General features: G+C 41.1%; 1 pseudogene; it reads right to left on the minus strand.

The window, feature by feature from the left end:
• LOC133065853 (glutaredoxin domain-containing cysteine-rich protein 1-like) overlaps positions 1–18,023 on the minus strand; it is a 107,349-nt pseudogene extending 89,326 nt beyond the window's left edge.
• Positions 18,024–18,703: the final 680 nt, after the last annotated feature.

Consider the following 18,703-nt stretch of genomic DNA (forward strand, 5'->3'; position numbering starts at 1 on the left):
GATGTGAGAGTTGGACTGTGAAGAAAGCTGAGCACCAAAGAACTGATGCTTTTGAACTGTGGTGTTGGAGAAGACTCTTGAGTGTCCCTTGGAGTGCAAGGAGATCCAACCAGTCCATCCTAAAGGAGATCAGTCCTGGGTATTCATTGATGCTGAAGCTGAAACTCCAGTACTTTGGCCACCTGATGTGAAGAGCTGACTCATTGGAAAGGACCCTGATGCTGGGAGGGATTGAGGGCAGGAGGAGAAGGGGATGACAGAGGATGAGATGACTGGATGGCATCACCGACTCAATGGACATGAGTTTGGGTAGACTCTGGGAGTTGGTGATGGACAGGGAGGCCTGGCGTGCTGCGGTTCATGGGGTCACAAAGAGTCGGACACGGTTGAGCGACTGAACTGGACTGACTGAGAGGGAACCCTGGAAGTTTCCAGGAAAAAGTCACATCTGGTGTTAGCTGAAAAGAGTGTTAACTAAGAGAAAAAAGTGGCAGCATTTCAAGAAAAGAAATGAGTATACACCAAAAACAAAAACAAAAAACCCGGTTATAGTAAATGAAAAGGTCTGATTAGGATACCTGTGTTGCTGTGCCTGGGCTGTAAGGAGACCCTGTGCGGGGATGAGACAGGAAGAGAAGAAGGAAAATCGCGGAGAGCTTTGCACATCACATGTGTCGGCAGACCTTTGCGTTCCACTCCACAGTCGTGGCTTCAGGAAACAGTTCGGTATGGGTCCACGTCATTCTGTACTGACAGAAACTCACTGCACGTGTGTATCACACATCTTTTGCTTCCTGCCCTATAGGTTTTCTCCAACTCCTCAACGAGAGGCACTGCAGAAGACCACCCAGCTCCCAGGTGTTACAGCACAGAAGTGTGTGCGTGGACGGGGCGGGGGACATTTAAACCTCTTGAGGCAACCCTCACCAAAGGGGAAAAGTTCATAAATGCTTCCCCTCATGGCTGCTGTGGACTCTGAAAGGTGTTACAGACAATCCCAAGAAGGCCCCCGTGGGAGATAGGATGGAACAAACCCTAGTCTCCCATGACAGTGATTAAGGCATCTCCATATTGGCTTTATCTCCTTCCCTCCCCAACATTCCCCAATCTCTCCCTTCTGCCCTGAGATTACTCCCCAAAAAACTACCCACACACAGATCCTTACTTTACAATCTGATTTTGAGAAGAACTCAGGCTCATATCCCAGACTGAGAAGTTTTATACCTAAATGCTGCAGAAAACAATTTGCTTCCTTTTAGCAAGGGAGTAACATGATTAGATTTTTAGTTCCATGAGGAAATGATCAGCCAAAGGCAAGCCTGGGGGCTGGAAAACAAAATAGGAAGAGTTTCTTCATGTCTATGGCAACATAAGCTTACTAAGCAATCCCCAGAAGTAAATGGGCTTTTTAATGAGAAAATAACACTAATGACCTTAAAAAATGGCTAACCAGATGGCACTTTCTGATTGCATTTTAGAAAAAGGAAAATGCTCTAGCTCTGGTTCCAGGAAAAATGTCTAGTTAGCTAGAGTTTGGATTTTGGGGTTCTTTTGCTGTTCACCTTCTCCTATTTTGTGATTTTCTTAAAAAAGCCTTTAGTAGCCATGATCTGCTGGTAAACTACTTCCAGGGGAGAGAAAAATGCACTAATTTGTAGTATTTGCTGATCTCTGTGCTAGGAACACTCCCACCACTGCAAAGGTTTTGACAACCAACTTGCAGATCTTATGAATACGTAACCACATTCTTCCCAGCACACCACGGCCACTCCCCACAGGAAAGGTCTCAGGCTACTCAGAGTCCTCACAACCAGCTTCCTTTCCATCAGTGTGGAAGTGCTTTCCAAAGCAGTGCTATAGTGAGAGATCCCAGTGTCCTGAATTTTGATCCCTTCCTCACTCAGCATCATTCCTCCACTATCTCCAGGTACCACTGCATGTTTCCAGGCTGTAGTGGATGTTGTGGGGTCTATCCCGGACTCTCCCTTCCCTTCACCATTCTGGTATTCTGTCTCTGTTGTCATGAGTGGTGGCTGCAAACTGTTCTCAGCTTCCTCTCCCTCTAGACAGAGAATCACTCCCTTTGTCTAGGAGACTTGGGTGAGAGGGCAGTTATGGACATTACCCAGAACCACATACTGGCCCACCGGTATTAACATCTCATCTAAGTAAGACATGATGAGCAAAAAATACTAAATGCCTGACTGTAAGACACATATGCTCTAGAATGTGGGAGAAAATTCCAGTAAAGATCCAAGAATTTGCAACTCCTGATGAATTATTTAGGAGTCTGGTGGTCTGGGGCATGCTGGAACTTCCTCTCAAATGGAAAGGATGAGTTGTTGTATTTTGCACCTTTTTTTTGGCCACACCACACGGCATGTAGGGTCTTAGTTCTCCAACCAGGGATCCACCATGCTCCCCCTGCACTAGAAGCTCAGTCTTAACCACTGGACTGCCAGCGAAATCCCCGCACCCTCTATCTCTAAATAAAAAGTGCAGTGCTGGATGGGGTTAGAAGACACACATCCATTTGCAAGGGGCGCAGAAGGTTGCCAGTCTTACAGTAAGGCTCAAAAAGAAGGGCTTTGCAACAGCTACAGGCCAAAGAACAAGTAGCCCTGAAGTGCCCAGCAGATCCCACGTTACTAGAGGTGTCTGAAGTGGACAAGGACACTCTGTCAAATCTCTGGCCAGGAAAGACATAGCAGCAACCTCTAGGTTCTGGATCAAAACCATGCTGTCTGCAGAAGAAACTACACAGTATTTGAAAAGCAGCTTCTGGCTTGGCTGGGCCCCTGGTAGAAACTGAGCATTTACCCTTCCAGACTAATATAATTAGTCTGGATGTAACTACTTTATATGGCTTCCCTGCTGGCTCAGAGGGTAAAGTGTCTGCCTACAATGCGGGAGACCTGGGTTCGATCCCTGGGATGGGAAGATTCCCTGGAGAAGGAAATGGCAACCCACTCCAGTACACTTGCCTGGAAAATCCCATGGATGGAGAAGTCTGGTGCAGGCTACTATCCACGGGGTCACAAAGAGTTGGACAAGACTGAGCAACTTCACTTTCATACTAGATGTATACTGTCACAACTACAAAGTCATTTAAGATCGAGTAGGTCTAGCAACAATTCATCAGAAAATGAAAGTGATTCATCAGAAAATGAAATAAGATCAGGCTCAAGCAGGTTCAGAAGGCTCAAATAAGCTACTTGAATAGGAAGGAACATTAGCCCTACCATATAGGGTAGGGTGGCAAGAAAGCTAAGCAAAGAAGTAATCTTTTCTAGAGACCAGCTTCAGCTTGAATGCTTGGAATACAAATTATACCATGGATGTGTCCCCGTCTTCAGGAAGGGGCTGGCGTCCAGAACTGGATAGAGCTGTAGAATAGCAGCTTGAAAGCAGAGATGATGCATCAGCTTGGTGATGACACCTTGTGGGAAAGGCTATCATTCTTCAGAATGCCAATTACACCTTAAGCCAATGGTCATCATAAGATGCTTTATTGCCAATATCTAGAATTCATGGGTCCAGGAACCAGTGGGGAGATAGAAGAATGACCCCATTCACCATCACTTACAGTGACTGACTTCTGCTTTCCATTCCTACGACTTTAGCTATCATTAGTCCCTTGGTCCCAAAAGGGATACTTCCACTAAACAGCATAGGACAGGGCCCATTAAACTTAAAGCTACAGCCGACATGTGGTTACCTTGGGCTCATTATAACAGGAATCCAGCTGTCATAAAAAGGAGCTATCACACTGGAGGGGGTAATTGACCTGACTGTCAAAGGGATAAACTGCAGCTATATATTAGGGACAGATAAAAACCAGTGCGGCGCTCAGGGGCCACTCTCGGCACTCACTTGGTTTTAAATGTAAATGGGCAGGTACAGCAATCACCGCCTGATGAGGGTACCAATCACCAGAGGCTCAGAATCCCCCAGGACTGAGAATACACTCAACTGTGCAAGCTATGGTTGTGCTAGTTAAGAGGATGAGGTCTGTGATGGAAAGTGAGAGAGGGGTAAAACAAAAATCACCCTAAGACCAGCTACAGTGTGGGGGTTATCATTTAGTAGCTCCCCCACTAACTGGGGATGGCTGTGCCTGGATGGAATAAACTCCATGGGAGAAGCCAGTAAGTCTGAACACTGCAAGAAGTGGACGGTAGTGGATGCTCCAGGTTTCCCCCAAAATGCTGGGTCACCCACCACCACCAGCCCCAGCCACTGTGACTATTGCCTGCTAAAAGCTCACAGCTTCCCCTTTCTCTGGATCAATGTTTCAGCAGAATGGATGATGCCTTTTTACTACAGACAGATATATACACACATAGACACCCAACAGCCAATGACAAACAACACAGGCATGACAAACAGCAGCCCCTTCCTGAAGACAGGGACAAATCCATGGTATAATCTGTATTCCAAGCATTCAGGCTGCTGCTGGTCTCTAGACAAGATTACTTCTTTGCTTAGCTTTCTTGCCACCCTAAACTGTTCCCTCCATCCCTTTTCTTCCAAGAGTGTTCCCTCAATAAATCACTTGTCTCAAGAATCCAATTGCAGGTTCTCCTTCAAGGGAACTTTGACTTAAGACAAAGGAGATCTCTGGAGTAAGAAAAATAATGGAAAAATTTCAGATGGCAGATCAAACCAAAGGTCAAAATATTTGGGGACAAATGTTTTTTCATTGCTCTTTCATCAAATTGGGATGTTGTCAGCTTATATCATGTAAAATAAATTAATATCTGACTTCCAAATTTGCTATATGGATTGAAGAAACAGTATTATAAGAAAGATGTGTGTGTGTGTGTGTGTGTGTGTGTGCTCAGTCATTTCCCCATGGACTTTGCAACCCCATGGACTGTAACCTGCTAGGCTCCTCTGTCCATGGAATTCTTCAGGCAAGAATACTGGAGTGGGTTGTCATTTCCTACTCCAGGGGATCTTCCCCACCCAGGGATTGAACCCATGTCTCTTGAGTCTCCTGCATTCACAGGCAGATTCCTTCCCACTGCTCCACCTGGGAAGCCCATAAGAAAGGTACCTAAGTTAATTTCTGTGTGTGTGCAGGCATTCAAAAAAGGATTGCTGTCATTATTAATACCAATAGAATTTGCTTAAATAATTTTTTCAAAGCTTGTTTATGACTAGTGGAATCTGGAAAGCAGCAGCAGCAAGCTAAGAGGCTTGCTGAGAGAGCTCTGCCCTGCTCTGCATGCGGAGAGCTGCTCTCTCATTGTTCTCCTCTGATAGGAAGTGAGTCCCCCTCCCTGCCTATGGAGCCCTGAGGGGATGCTTCCAAGGCAGGCGTGGAGGAGGATGCTGTGGGAAGCTTCCCTGTGACTCTGTAGTCACTGTGTTATGTATTTTATTTTGTTTCTGATTTAATGAAGGCAAGCAGGAGGGAAAAAATAAAGCCATATGCACTGTTTAGGAGAAATTCATTTCTGTTTCAGGTGGCTCAGCTTAGGGCAAGTGTGGCTGGCATGCACCTTTTTAAAATTACACCATCAGGCCCTACTCTAGATACAATAGGTAAGTAATATACTTAGATGTTTATGGCTATGAGTTAATAATAAGTTGTTTACCATCCCCTCATGTCATTTGATGTTTGATGGCATCACTGACACAATGGACATAAACTTGGGCAATCTTTGGGAGTGGTGAGGGAAAGGGAGGCCTCGCGTGCTGCAGTCCGTGGGGTCACAAAGAGCTGGACATGCCTGGACCAACAACAACATGTCATTTGAGGTTTCTGAAGTTCTAGTAATAGAATAAAGAAAGCCATCTGGTAAAAAGGTTCAAGACATTTTTTTTTTAAAGGTAAAAAGCAACAAGAAAAAGGTCTAGGCCTGAGAAAACAGGTATGGCAGTCAGAAATCAAAAGGAATAGAATATGAAAAAACATTAAGAAATGAACTTGAAAAGACAGGAAAAAACAAGGACAGGTAAAAATAATGTACACAGATTATACTATAAGATCACTATTAAAATGCTTCTGTATGGTCCGATGTGAGTCAAGTTGTATAAAGTAAAAATTAAGTCATATCACAGTTCTGGATGGAACCGGATGGCTGGATGGCATCACTGATTCAATGGATATGAGCTTGGGCAAACTCCAGGAGATGGCGAGGGCTGAGAGGCCTGCCATGCTGCATTCATGGGGTCATAAAGAGTCCAGCACCGCTGAGAGACTGCACAACAACAGTCAGAGGTCTTGGGTACTGGTGTGGCAGGCACAGCTGCTTGCTTACCCAACAGCGGTTTCGAACCCCAGGCTCCATGCTGTCCTCTGCCACAGGGGCAAAGCCATAACTTACATTCCCAGGCTTCTGTTATAGCAAGGGGCTGCTGCTAAGCCGCTTCAGCCGTGTCCGACTCCGTGCAACCCCATAGACGGCAGCCCACCAGGCTCCCCCATCCCTGGGATTCTCCAGGCAAGAACACTGGAGTGGGTTGCCATTTCCTTCTCCAATGCATGAAAGTGGAAAGTGAAGTCGCTCAGTCGTGTCCGACTCCCCGCGACCCCATGGACTGCAGCCCACCAGGCTCCTCCATCCATGGGACTCTCCAGGCAAGAGCACTGGAGTGGGGTGCCATTGCCTTCTCCGATCATAGCAAGCAGTAGCCATAAAACTCTATTCCGGACATTAACTGTAAGAGAACGCTTCTGAGAAATTTCTAGGGTTCTGTTTTCTTTTCGGATAGAAGGGGCAAACCTACAAAGGAGATCCCTTCCTGTTTTTGACTCTGGTCTGGCGGCCATCTTGGATCCACGAGGCATTTCACAGACAAGCCAAGGATGATAGAGCAGAAAGCAGGAACTGGGTCATTCACCCCCTTATCCAGCCACCAAACAACCTCAGCAACAGCCTTCTCTGAACATCTCCTGAACGGGTAAAAATGAACGTCTGTACTTTAAGCCATCTCCAGCAGTCGACTCTGTAGCTTATAGCAAAGTAAATCCCATATAAATACAAGTAATCCCTTGGCTTAGGGTTGAAAGGTATAACAAGTCAATCCAGGCTATTACTAAAGAAGAGACGGGAGTTATCTCTACCCAGAAGGAGCGAGCCAGGCTTGCAGGATGACAGGCGCCGTGGAGGAATGCTCGGACACAAGGCTCGTCGGGGGCTGGCTGAGCTCACAGGTTTGGAGCCAAACTGACAAACGTGGCCTAGCAGCCACAGGAGGTTAAAACTAGAGAAAGAAAGACACGGGCCCATGCAGGGGCCAGAGCCAGGACAGGACCTGGAACAGAGGAACTGGCCTCGGGAAAACAGGTTTGTGTAGCAGAGGCTAAGCCAAGTCCAGGGCCAGCAGCTGAGTTTTTTCCCACGGAGAAGGGAGTGCAGCCAGTAAAGCCTGTTGTACCATGACGTCTTTTCGGGAAGTCCCGCGCAAGCCCTAGTTTCAAAAGATGTCATATGAGGAGAAGAGCATCTCTGAAGACTTACAGAGTTGGGTCAGAATTCCGGCCTCTGTCTGTGTGTAAACTCCACAGTACTCACCATGTTTGACAGGGACTATGAGTTTATCTTCCTCATGAGAAGGAATTTAGTTCCTCTGAGGATAGAAATCATGCTTTATTCATTATTGTGCCCTCACTGTCTAGCAGGGTACTTAGTTAGCAATGACTGATTCAGTTTGTTTGAGGGATGAATAATAGAAATAACAGTTTTATTCACCATGCACAATGTGCCAAAGTGAAAGCGAAGTCGCTCAGTCGTGTCTGACTCTTTGCGACCCCATGCACTGTAGCCTACCAGGCTCTTCAGTCCATGGAATTTTCCAGGCAAGAGTACTGGAGTGGGTTGCCATTTCCTTCTCCACGGGATCTTCCCGACCCAGGGATTGAACCCGGGTCTCCCGCATTGCAGGCAGACACTTTACCATCTGAGCCACCAGGGAAGCCGTACAATGTGCCAGGCCTTGTGTAAAATGCTAACACTCAGTAGTTCATTTATTTCATGGGAAATAGTTGCTATCATTATCCCCACTTAACCGAGGAGGAAACTGGAGTTTACAAAAGTTAAGTAAATTTCCCTAGGATACTCACCTCGGAGTTTCAGACTCTGCATCAGAAACCAGGCCGTCTCCCTCCAGAGAATAATACTCTCACCCATTAACGGAGGGAGAGAGAGCACAAAAATCATTTAAGACACTCGCAGGGAATTAGGATGTTCGTTTCTTCTTTCTCTCAGAAAGGAAATTGGGGCTTTGCTTCTTAGAAACACTTGGTTCTTTTCTCACTCTTGGGAATAATTGATAGAGCTGCTTTTAAGAGCCCAGACATAAAATGAAGGCATAGAAGACGGCAAACCCAGATGTGCAAACAAAACACACTTCAAGCCTCTGCATGTGCTACATCTATTACCGTTTCACTGTCCAATAAGTGTCCAAGACTACAGTCAAAGGCTGCAGAAATGCAGTCCTGTCTTCAGGTGGCCGTGGCAAAACCATGTCAGTGTATCACAGGGAAAAGGGAGAAAAAACAGCCAATAATTTAATCGACCACAAAACCTCAGTTTTCTCATAGATAAAATAAGCTTACTACACCTACCAGCTGTGGTATATAGACTAACAGCCACTCCTAAGGGGCCATGCCCTAATCCCCACAACCTGTGAATACGTTACCTTAAATGGCAAAAGAGATTTTGCAGAAGTGATTGTGTTAAGGATCTCAAGGTAGAAGGATTGGCCTGGATTATACAGGAAGGCTCAGTATAATCATAAATGTCTTTATAAAAGAAAAAAGGAGGCAGAAGAACTAGAAGAAGAGATTAACAGTGGAAGCTGAGGTCACAGTGATGCAAGACCGTGGCCAAGGAATGCGCAGCCTCCAGAAGCTGTAAAAGGCAGGAACAGAAAGATCACAGTCCAGTTAAAACCTTCACTTTACCCCTGAGACATTTCAGACCTCTGATCTACAGAACTGTAAAGTAATAAATTTGTGTTATTTTAAGCCACTAAGTCTGTAGCATGTTGTTTCAACAGCAGTAAGAAACTAATACATGAAGTGAGTCATTATCCTGAGTCACTGCCCAGGAAAGTCCTGAATATTCATACTGCAGGCTTCATTTTTCACATACCCAGCATGATTAATCTGGATGCCAAAGGCCTTGCTTTCATTTCAGGGGGGAATCGTGAGTCCTGCGTCATTGAAAAGAGGAGTGTTTACTTGGGACAGTTTGGAAGGAGTTCCGCAGAATCTCAGGCCGTGAGAGGGCATCACTTCCATTAGACGCTCTGCAAGCCATATGCTGGTAGCTGTCCACGGGAGATGCTCAGGAAACAGCCGTGAGGTGGCATGTGAAGCCGGCTCTGCAGCAAGGCCAGCGAGCAGTCAAGGAGAGCTGCTCTGCCAGCCCTGGAGGCTTCTAGAGCCCCCGCGAGCAGGGTTGTCCACAGCTTCTCCATGCTGACCCAGTTCCAATCCATGAAGCCCAGAACCCCAACCTCTAGACCCACCGACCTCCTCTAAGGCCAAAGCCCATCACCTCTCTTCCCTTCCTAAGATGACCTTCATTTAGTCTCCACCAGTCTGGGACTCTAACTTCTCCTCATTCTCTTTCTGCTGACCTGTTAGAGCATAATTCCCCAGCGCCTCCTCTTCTAACACAGACTATCTCTTGCAAATCAGTACTTTGGTTTTCACTACTCTTTCCAACTGTGGACTAGCCAAGCTTTCAGAGTTTTCATATAATAAAGATGTTTAATTCTATAGCATTACTTACATAAAAGATACATAATGGGGGAACTTAACTCTTTCATGGCCTAGTTTTGTTGTTTATAGATCAATAAAATAAGGAATTCTTCTCTAATTTGGTCTATTAACTGTGGGGGAGATTACATGAACAAAATATAAATATTGGGTTGGCCAAAAAGTTCATTTGGGTTTTTCCATAGCATCTTATGGGAAAAAAATTTAATGAAATTTTAGGTTAACCTAATACATCTACTTCTTTCTTTCTAATGAAAGGTTCTAAGACATAAATAAATTGTCAGCAGTTAGGTGAGATAATGAATTATTAGAAAAATAAAACTAAGCAAAGGGATCCAAATTCTTAGTTGAATGGATTTGTGTATGTAAATAAAATGTCCTTAACCAAAAAAATTTGTATATTTTATTCTGTGTATCATTTTGAAAATTCATTCCAAGCAATAACAATTTTATGAGGGATTCATATAATCGTATAGTATGTCAATTTATAGACTATTAAATGTTCATATTGCTTTTATACAATCCAAAGCACTGGTTTGATGAGAAAATATCAGAAACTCTGCAAGCATGAATATGCCACTCAGAGGATGTTTGTCTAATCCTACTGTTATACTGCTTTTATAAAGTTTTGAAACACCAGGTGTTAATTCTCTGATTATGTGGTAACCATGGGCTGCCAGTAAGAGTTCATCAAAGCATCTCAAGTCACCTTGTGGAACCTGCTGGTTTGCCCAGGGTGTTGTTCTAAAGTCAGAATTGAAATAGCTTCATGGGATCGTCAAACAATTAATCTTCAAAGAATTAAAACCAAGCTCCTACAAATTTAAATTCATGATGGTACAAGGATTCTGATAAATAGGAAAATGAACCATTCCAATTTAGATATTTATTGCACTAAGGAGACAAGATTTTAATAAGATTCACAGGACTTGGATAAGTGAGTGCTAAAGGGCAGAGTAGCTATTCCTGACTGTTGGGGACTTATAAGGTCAAAATAAGTATCTTTAATTATATAGATTACCCTTCTGTTTTTATATCTAGATCAGAATGAAATTAAAAAGAAAGCAAGAGTAACTGAAGAAAAGAATGTAATATAATGACAGTCTAACAAGAAAAAAGACTAAAGCTAAGAAAAATATAAGCATTGGCCAATGAAGAATGGGCGCATGGCTATGATAGGCCAATAAGCAAAGAGAGGGGGTGAATCCTCTGTAGATGGGAAACAGTGTCAGTGTTGTATCTGAATTCTTCCAGGAATCACTTTACACAACCATTCATAATACACTGTTCAATCTTCCATGGAGGCAGAAATTAGGTTTTATTCCTCGTCTTATCTAGCAGAGTCCCTGCTCCATATTAGATATGCAGTCAACAGCTGTTAAATAAAGGATTGAATGAATATTAAAGATAACTCATATCAATTAAAGATAACTCACATCAATTAGAGAATTGATGGGAGCAAGCTACTAATACTTCACCATGCAAACTCTATTCCTATCCAATACAAGAAATCTCCAAACACAAAGAGAAGGAAATAACCACTAAGAGTATGTCACTAAATTCATTAACTCAAAGAAAGAATATTTATTGAGGTCCTAATTAGTATCATGGTATAAATAGTGTTATAAAGAGTACCAAAGGGATGGCACGTGGAAAGTGGTCACGTACTCTACAGTTTACAATTCTTTAATTGTAGACAATAATATATCAGTAGCTGGTGACTCAACAGTAAAGAATCCACTGGAGACACTGATTTGATCCTTGGATTGGGAAGATCCCATGGAGAAGGAAATGGCAACCCACTCCAGTATTCTTGCCTTGGAAATCCCATGGACAAGGGAATCCAGCAGGCTAGAGTCCATGGGGTGGCAAAAGAATCAGACATGACTTAGTGACTAAACGACAACAATACCAAGTTATATTTTGGTGCTTTTTTTCCTGCTTCTTTGATGATGTCACCTAATTTCTTAATGTAGCTTCCTGTACCACTTGAAATTGTATCAAAAATCCTAGAATTTCTTGCCTACTGATAGCTAAGAAGGCAATATTTACATTAGTAGATGCTTGTTTTGATAAACTATTGCATAAGAATTTCCCCAGATAAATATGATTTTAAATCCCACAATTTAATGTTTCATATACAGAAATGAAGCTCAAACTGTACTTAGTTGATTAATAATGATACTACCTTATAGAGTCGCTATGAAGAACAAATATGCCAATGCACATAAATAATGAGAACAGTGTCTGGCATTCAGGAAGTACTTAATCAACCTTTACCATTATCATTGTTTTTCCAGAATGGTCCAAATAAACCATTGGGACTTAACAGCCATCGAGAGTGTTCCTTCCTTTTTTCTGGAGTATTATTTTATTATCAAACCTAGATTCAGTGAACCAGAGATGGATAAGAAGTATGTCCAGAAACTTCTGCCAATACAGATAAATAGCTGTATGCTAAGGTCAGTGAGCAAAGCTGAGCAGCTGTTTCCTTGTGTGAACCAAGCCATTCCCCTGCGGTCTCAACTTCTCCAATCTCATGACAATTCAATCAAATGATGATATAGAGTTACAATTTAAAACTGAATAGAAGCTATTTAGCTGCAGGAAAACCTCCCCTAGGTGAAGATTGAAAGTTCAATGGATGATAAATTTAAAAATCTTATAACCAATTGTTGAAATTTCAAAAGACCAGATGATATCATAACATGATATTCTTGTATATCTTCATATTTGTTATTACAACATTTCAAAAGGCAAAGTGAGGAATTTTTATATAGAGTGTTATACTTTTAAAAATGAACAAATCCAAAACAGTGAGGCAGTATTCTAGTTTTGGGTCAAATAACTGATTTCTCTGATATCCAGCTATTTAAAAAACAGACACCATTATAATAAAAATATCCTCCTTATTTCACAAAATTTTGAGTATAATTAAGCAAAATAATGTTTGTAAAATGCTTTGCATAATTGTTCTGTTAGTGAATTATTATTTTTATTTTATTTGTCTTGAAATATTAGAATGCTCATACATACAAGCTCACAAGCTAGAGATATGCATATACATACACAGACGGAGGTTATATGTCTAATTTGAGTTCTTTGAAAATAGCCACCAAATTATAGTGTGTGCTGTAATTACTTTATTTTTTTGCATCTATTTTTCTCTAATATAGAAATGTGAAATTTGTGGAAAGAGAGGGAACTAAAATTATGGAAATTGTTTAGGCAATTCTAACAGAGTATGCTTACAAAGTTTGAAGATACGATCAAGAAAAGATTACCGTCTGAAATGTCATTTTATAAGAATAAATTAGAAAACATTAATGACCTTAATTATCTGCATCATTGACTACTGTAAGAGCCTTTGGAAATGATGCTGCTGCTGAGAGAAAAGTGTATCTCATACTTAATTATGCGAACTGGGTGGAGAGCTTGAGCAATACAGTTGTGTAATTTGTCTCGCATGAGATAACAATGAATAATTTTTTTAAACAAAAAATAAATTTTCTAAAATTTTCAAATAATGAGGAAAAGTATTATCTAGATAGAAATATCTTTACAGCAGAATTTCTTAAAAAGAACTAAAAAAGAACATCTATATTGCTAAGATTTCTAGACCTGTTTCTAAACCAACTAAAGATGGATAAATTAGGATACCAATAGGAAACCTGTCTATAAGTATACTTTTATTTATCTCTGACTCAATAAAGACCCTCCTGATGATCTAACCTGATCAGAGTAAAAAATCATAAATCAATACATATCTTCTTATTTCCTCATTAAACATTGAAGTCATACAGAACACTATGAAATATTTTTCATTAAAATTTCCTTTTACATTTTGGTTAATAATTCGTGAACTTTACTGTACGCAAAGTGAAGTGAAAGTAGCTCAGTCGTGTCTGACTCTTTGCGATCCCGTGGACTGTAGCCCACCAGGCTCCTCTGTCCGTGGAATTCTCCAGACAAGAATACTGGAGTGGGTTGCCATTCCCTTCTTCAGGTTCCCATGTGTAAGAACAACATAAACAGCTTCTGATGCATGCCTATTTCCAGGCCATGACTATATTCTAGGCTTTCAGATTTCCAAATCGGCCTCTCTTAGGCATTACATCCTGTGATCTCTGGGAGAGATGAAAAAGTCGGGCATCTGAAAAGTCATAATTTAGACCAGCACCAGGCCCTTGAGTGACTCACCAACAAACCACAATCTACAAGGGCCAATGGATAATCCAGGTGACCTTTTATCTCTGGGTCCATCACCACCCTTAAAAACCTTGATTCATTCTGCACACCTTCAATAACCCAGAATTCTATAGGGCAATTATTTGACAAATAAAATAAAAATTTGTTCTAATATCCTTTTTATAGACAACTTCCTATTAATTAATAAGTGCTGCTCAGAAGTATAAATATTTGGAGCAAAAATGATTTCAATGCTATTCTCTGCAGTTGAAAATTTTGCAAGTCACTTATAAGTGTCTTATGAGACAGTGATAACATAATGGAAAACTAATAGAGAGAAAGCAAAGTGATTTGCTTTTTCGAAGATGTTATTTATAGTTAGGGTTTCCTCTCAAGTTTCAGGTTGAGTGCTTTAAGATTTTATAGCTTAATATCTTAAAGGAAGAGTAGGAAGAACGACCTGATTGTTTCTTCCAGCACAGTTCCTTTCTCCAAAATTGGCTGTGCATTGGAAACTTAACCAATATCCAAGATAGGACTCCTGACGCCTAGGTTTTCCTCCCTGAGAGAAACTGCTACATTAGAGTTCCATCTGGTTAAGCTTGCTGCTTACTTCCGGAGGGATTTGGAAAATATACAGAGATCCCGGGAAGAGGCACTTCTGGCCGCTATACCGACCTATGAGTGTAATTGAATGGTAACTTCTGCTTTTACCTTCTGGGACTTCTCTGATACTGCACGTGGGATGCCTGTGGAACAGGACCGACTCAGTCATCCTAAGACACATGTCGGAGACATTTGTCATCCTTTATTGATGCACACGTCTCTTAGCAGGCGGCAGTATCCAAGTCAGCTCTCAGCATAACACTGTGTGGATGTCTGCGCTGTTCACACAGACGTGATGGGGACGGAGCCCTTCAAATCATGCAGCCAGCAGCTCTGATATAAGGTGGGAGCTCCTTTAACATTCTGTCCTGGAGACGTGGGCGAATATCCCCACAGTGATAGTGGCGGTGATCATTATGAGGATGAAACTAGTGATAATGGCCACAACTTGTGAATATAATGCGCTGATTTCTTTACAATTATTTAAAAAAAAAAAAAGAATGACCAGCTCTGAAAGAAAAAATACTGATTAAATATTAAACTTTGAGAGACCTCTGTTAGTAACCATTATAGTCTTCTTAAAGCATGGAGTGAATAGAATGAGGTTACATTATTAGAAAATGGCAGTTTTGTTGGATTTTTATCTAAAAAAAAGTGATGAACACAATTTTATGTTAGTGTCCATTTGTTTCCATACCTTACTCAAGACTCCACATTGTAGTTAACTGCGTTGAGCAACTTCGGCTGTATGCAACAAATTCTGGTAAATTCTCTTTTCATTATTTACTCTATTACCAATATTTTCTAATTTTCCTTATTATGGCTTCTTGGATACACCCATCATTTGAAAGTGGTCATTTAATTTCCAAGTACATGGGATTTTGTTTATAAAGTATCTTTAATATTAATTTCTCATTTTGATGCTAATTTTTCATTTAGATGCCTTCTTCTCTGCAATTACCCTCTATACTTTTTTCAGTCTAACTTTTTTGAGGCTTTTCATGACTAAGTCAAAGATCTCTCTTGGTAAAGGTCACACTGCACTTGAAAATATGTCGGTTATCTTCAAATATTTTTTGTATTGATTTCTACATAATTCCACAATGATAAGGGAACAGACTGTATGATTTCAATACCTCTAGAAATTTTTGCACCTTGTTTTATGCCCCTGGATATGTTCCAGTGTCTTCAAGTTTACAGTCCATGGGAACTTTAATAGAATTTGTATCCTACTGTTGTGTGAAAACTGTATAAATCTTAATTATGTTGAATTGGTTCATAGTGCTTTTCAGGTCTACTATATCCTTCTCTTCTCTGTGTATCCATTCTATTAATTTTTGAGAGTTTGATATTGAAACTCCAAGTAAAAATCTTAATTTGTCTACTTAAAAAATAATTGTAATATGTAGTGGAACTACATATAACCTTGTTTTGTATTTTCTACGTCTCCTGTAAATGTGTTACCATGCTTTCATAATTAAAAAAAATTAAAATATAAAAAAACAAAAGAGGGTGATGGAATTATGCATAAAAATCTAAACAAATATTGTAACCTAATCTAGGACTAAAATTTTTATCTTGGAATTGCCTCTATTTTGTATTTGAGTTTATAGCATCATTAGAATAAAGCCACCAAGAGGAAAAGCTTTCCTCTTGTAGGCTTTGAAGGTTTAAGGTATTTACTCATAAAGGATAGGTTTCTTGGGAGATTTGAACAACAAATTCTAATCCAAGGACCAAAATTAGTACAGCAGTTTTGTAAATAACCCTCCAAATTATAAAGCAGGTGAAGTCATGACAAGCTAAATTAATCACAAGAATGCAAACAGTTATAAACGTAATTGTCATGGTGTCTTGTTCCACACTTTAGCAATAACAATTTCTGCTCTGGGCGAAACATACAGGGCGCTATGATGAACCAGCCTAATGGAGAGAATGCCACACGGGGTTATTTTCAACCTAGTAAAACATGCTCACCAGTTTCTGATGTTTGGTTCTCAACCCCCACCCCTAATCTGTGAAATCTGTCATAGGTAAATTCTATAAATGAAAAAACCTTTGATCTGAAAAGCTTTTACCCTTTAGTTTCTTTTCTAAATCCTCATAATGTGACCTTTCCCAATACTTCCTTTAAATGAAAAATAAAAGTCTTTGGCTAAATTCCCCACCACTCCCATTTTCTTATTTAATGTCAAGGCACTGGAATACTCATCATGAGAGATCATTTTATTTAAATATTGCAAATAATATAAAAAGGTATTACAATGAAAAAGTTTTGGCTTGCTACTTTAATGGTAGTGATTAGGAATTCCATTCATGAAATAAAGATTCCTGTTTTTAACAGAAAATCATTTCACCAATGCTCCCAGGCAATTTCAAAAACTTGTATTAACATAAGATCATTGCCAACGGCCCCAGGATGAATAATGCATTCCTGCATTACGGTGCATAAGCTATCATATTTTAAAGACTAACTTCTTACTATAAAATCTGGATCCAAACTGTACACTTACAGAAGAATAACTTTTTCAAGTACTGCTCTGGAGTTCTTCAGGCAAATTAATGGAGTAAAGTACCTTAGATGAAATCTGCAACTCACCAGGAAAGGGAGGAAGTCAAATTAGCCTTTTATCTTCATAGCATTCCAACTAAATCCAACTCCACTCAATGTAGCACTCAATCTTTTCTAGTTTAAATGTCTATACAAGTGATGACACACGGCAAACGAGTGTACTAAGGATGACTAACCAGGAATTAATTCCTAAGCTTTGCTCAAATGCTTTGAACACTATAATCTGTCTTCTTCCCTTCCTTGGCTAAGAAACACATATTCCGTTTTAGTCATTATGTACTAGAAGACTACTTAAATGTTAGGAATTTGGCCTTGAGAAATCAATCTAGTTTGCTAAGCATTTGACCATATTTTTCATCAATGGCTGTTGAGACAATATCCTAGAGGCAGAAGTGACTCATAGAGTGTGTAAGAGTCATGAGTAAGAGAGGCTTGCTTTAAACTGGAGAACAGAGGTGTTCAGACGGTGAGTTAGTAACAAAGGCCAGGAAGGAAGGGCAGAGTTCAGTGACTCACCTGTAACACTTTGGTCAGATTGTTGAACAGAGCTTGTCCAGCACTGACTTTATATTTAACTCCTCTGACTGTGCCATTCTTGCTTAAAATGTTGACTCTTCTTGTCCCAAACCCCTTCTCGCTGGCTGCCCTTGCCAATGCCAGCAAGTTGTCCTGGTCATTCTCCTGCTCGTCACCCTCCGGTCCTATGTGGCCGTTCTGCTGTCCGTCAGACTCACGGAGCCCATCTATGCCACAGACACTGGCACACTCAGAATCCAGAGAGCCTGCTGGCCGTCCGTCTTCATACACCTCCCTCAGAACTCGCCCGCTGTGAGACGACGCGATCCGAAATCGGACTTTCCGGGGCCTGTCAGTTTCTGGCTTCATCTCCCGCTTCAGCATGGTCCCATCCACCCACATAACAAACAGCTCACATAGTTCTGGATCCCTCGCTCCTGCATTAGTCTACCTGCCACATAGCAATATCTGAGCCTAATTCTAGTGACGGCAGCATTTGCATGAAACTAACATCGCAGGGAAAGAAGTGTCCCAAGAACTTACAGTGCATCTCTGCTATGAATAATGAATGTGTCTGTGTGTGTGTGCGTGCTATGGTTACCGTTAAACTAAAACCTGCAAAGTGATCCCAGCCTTTAAATATTAAATAGCCACGGTGGACTCTTCAGCAAGACAAGTGCAAGAAAGTAGCAAGCAATGAAACAGAAGGTAAGTACGAGGCAAAGAAATGAAAGGCTCGAACTTTGAAGCCAGTGGTGAGTGTTGAGAAGGATCTTAGCTGCAGAAATACCTCTGAAATTCAGAGTGGAAACCAGAGAGAAAATATGGAATCAAATGTGTAGGCTGGGAGGTGTCATAGGCTTCTCACAGTGCCTATTCCTTCTGTCTTTCACACTCTTAAAAAAGGGCAGTGAACATGCTACATGCTTGCATAGGGCCATCAATATCAATTCTTATTAAATCATCAGTTAGACTTCACCCACATTTATACAATGAATGTTCAATCTACACCTTCATCTCTGTGCACAAGTAGTTTTGCTGGTAGGCTGCAGTCCGTGGGGTCACAAAGAGTCAGACACGAC

This window comes from Dama dama, chromosome 12 (genome assembly GCF_033118175.1).
Source record: "Dama dama isolate Ldn47 chromosome 12, ASM3311817v1, whole genome shotgun sequence".
NCBI classification, from domain to species: Eukaryota; Metazoa; Chordata; class Mammalia; order Artiodactyla; family Cervidae; genus Dama; species Dama dama.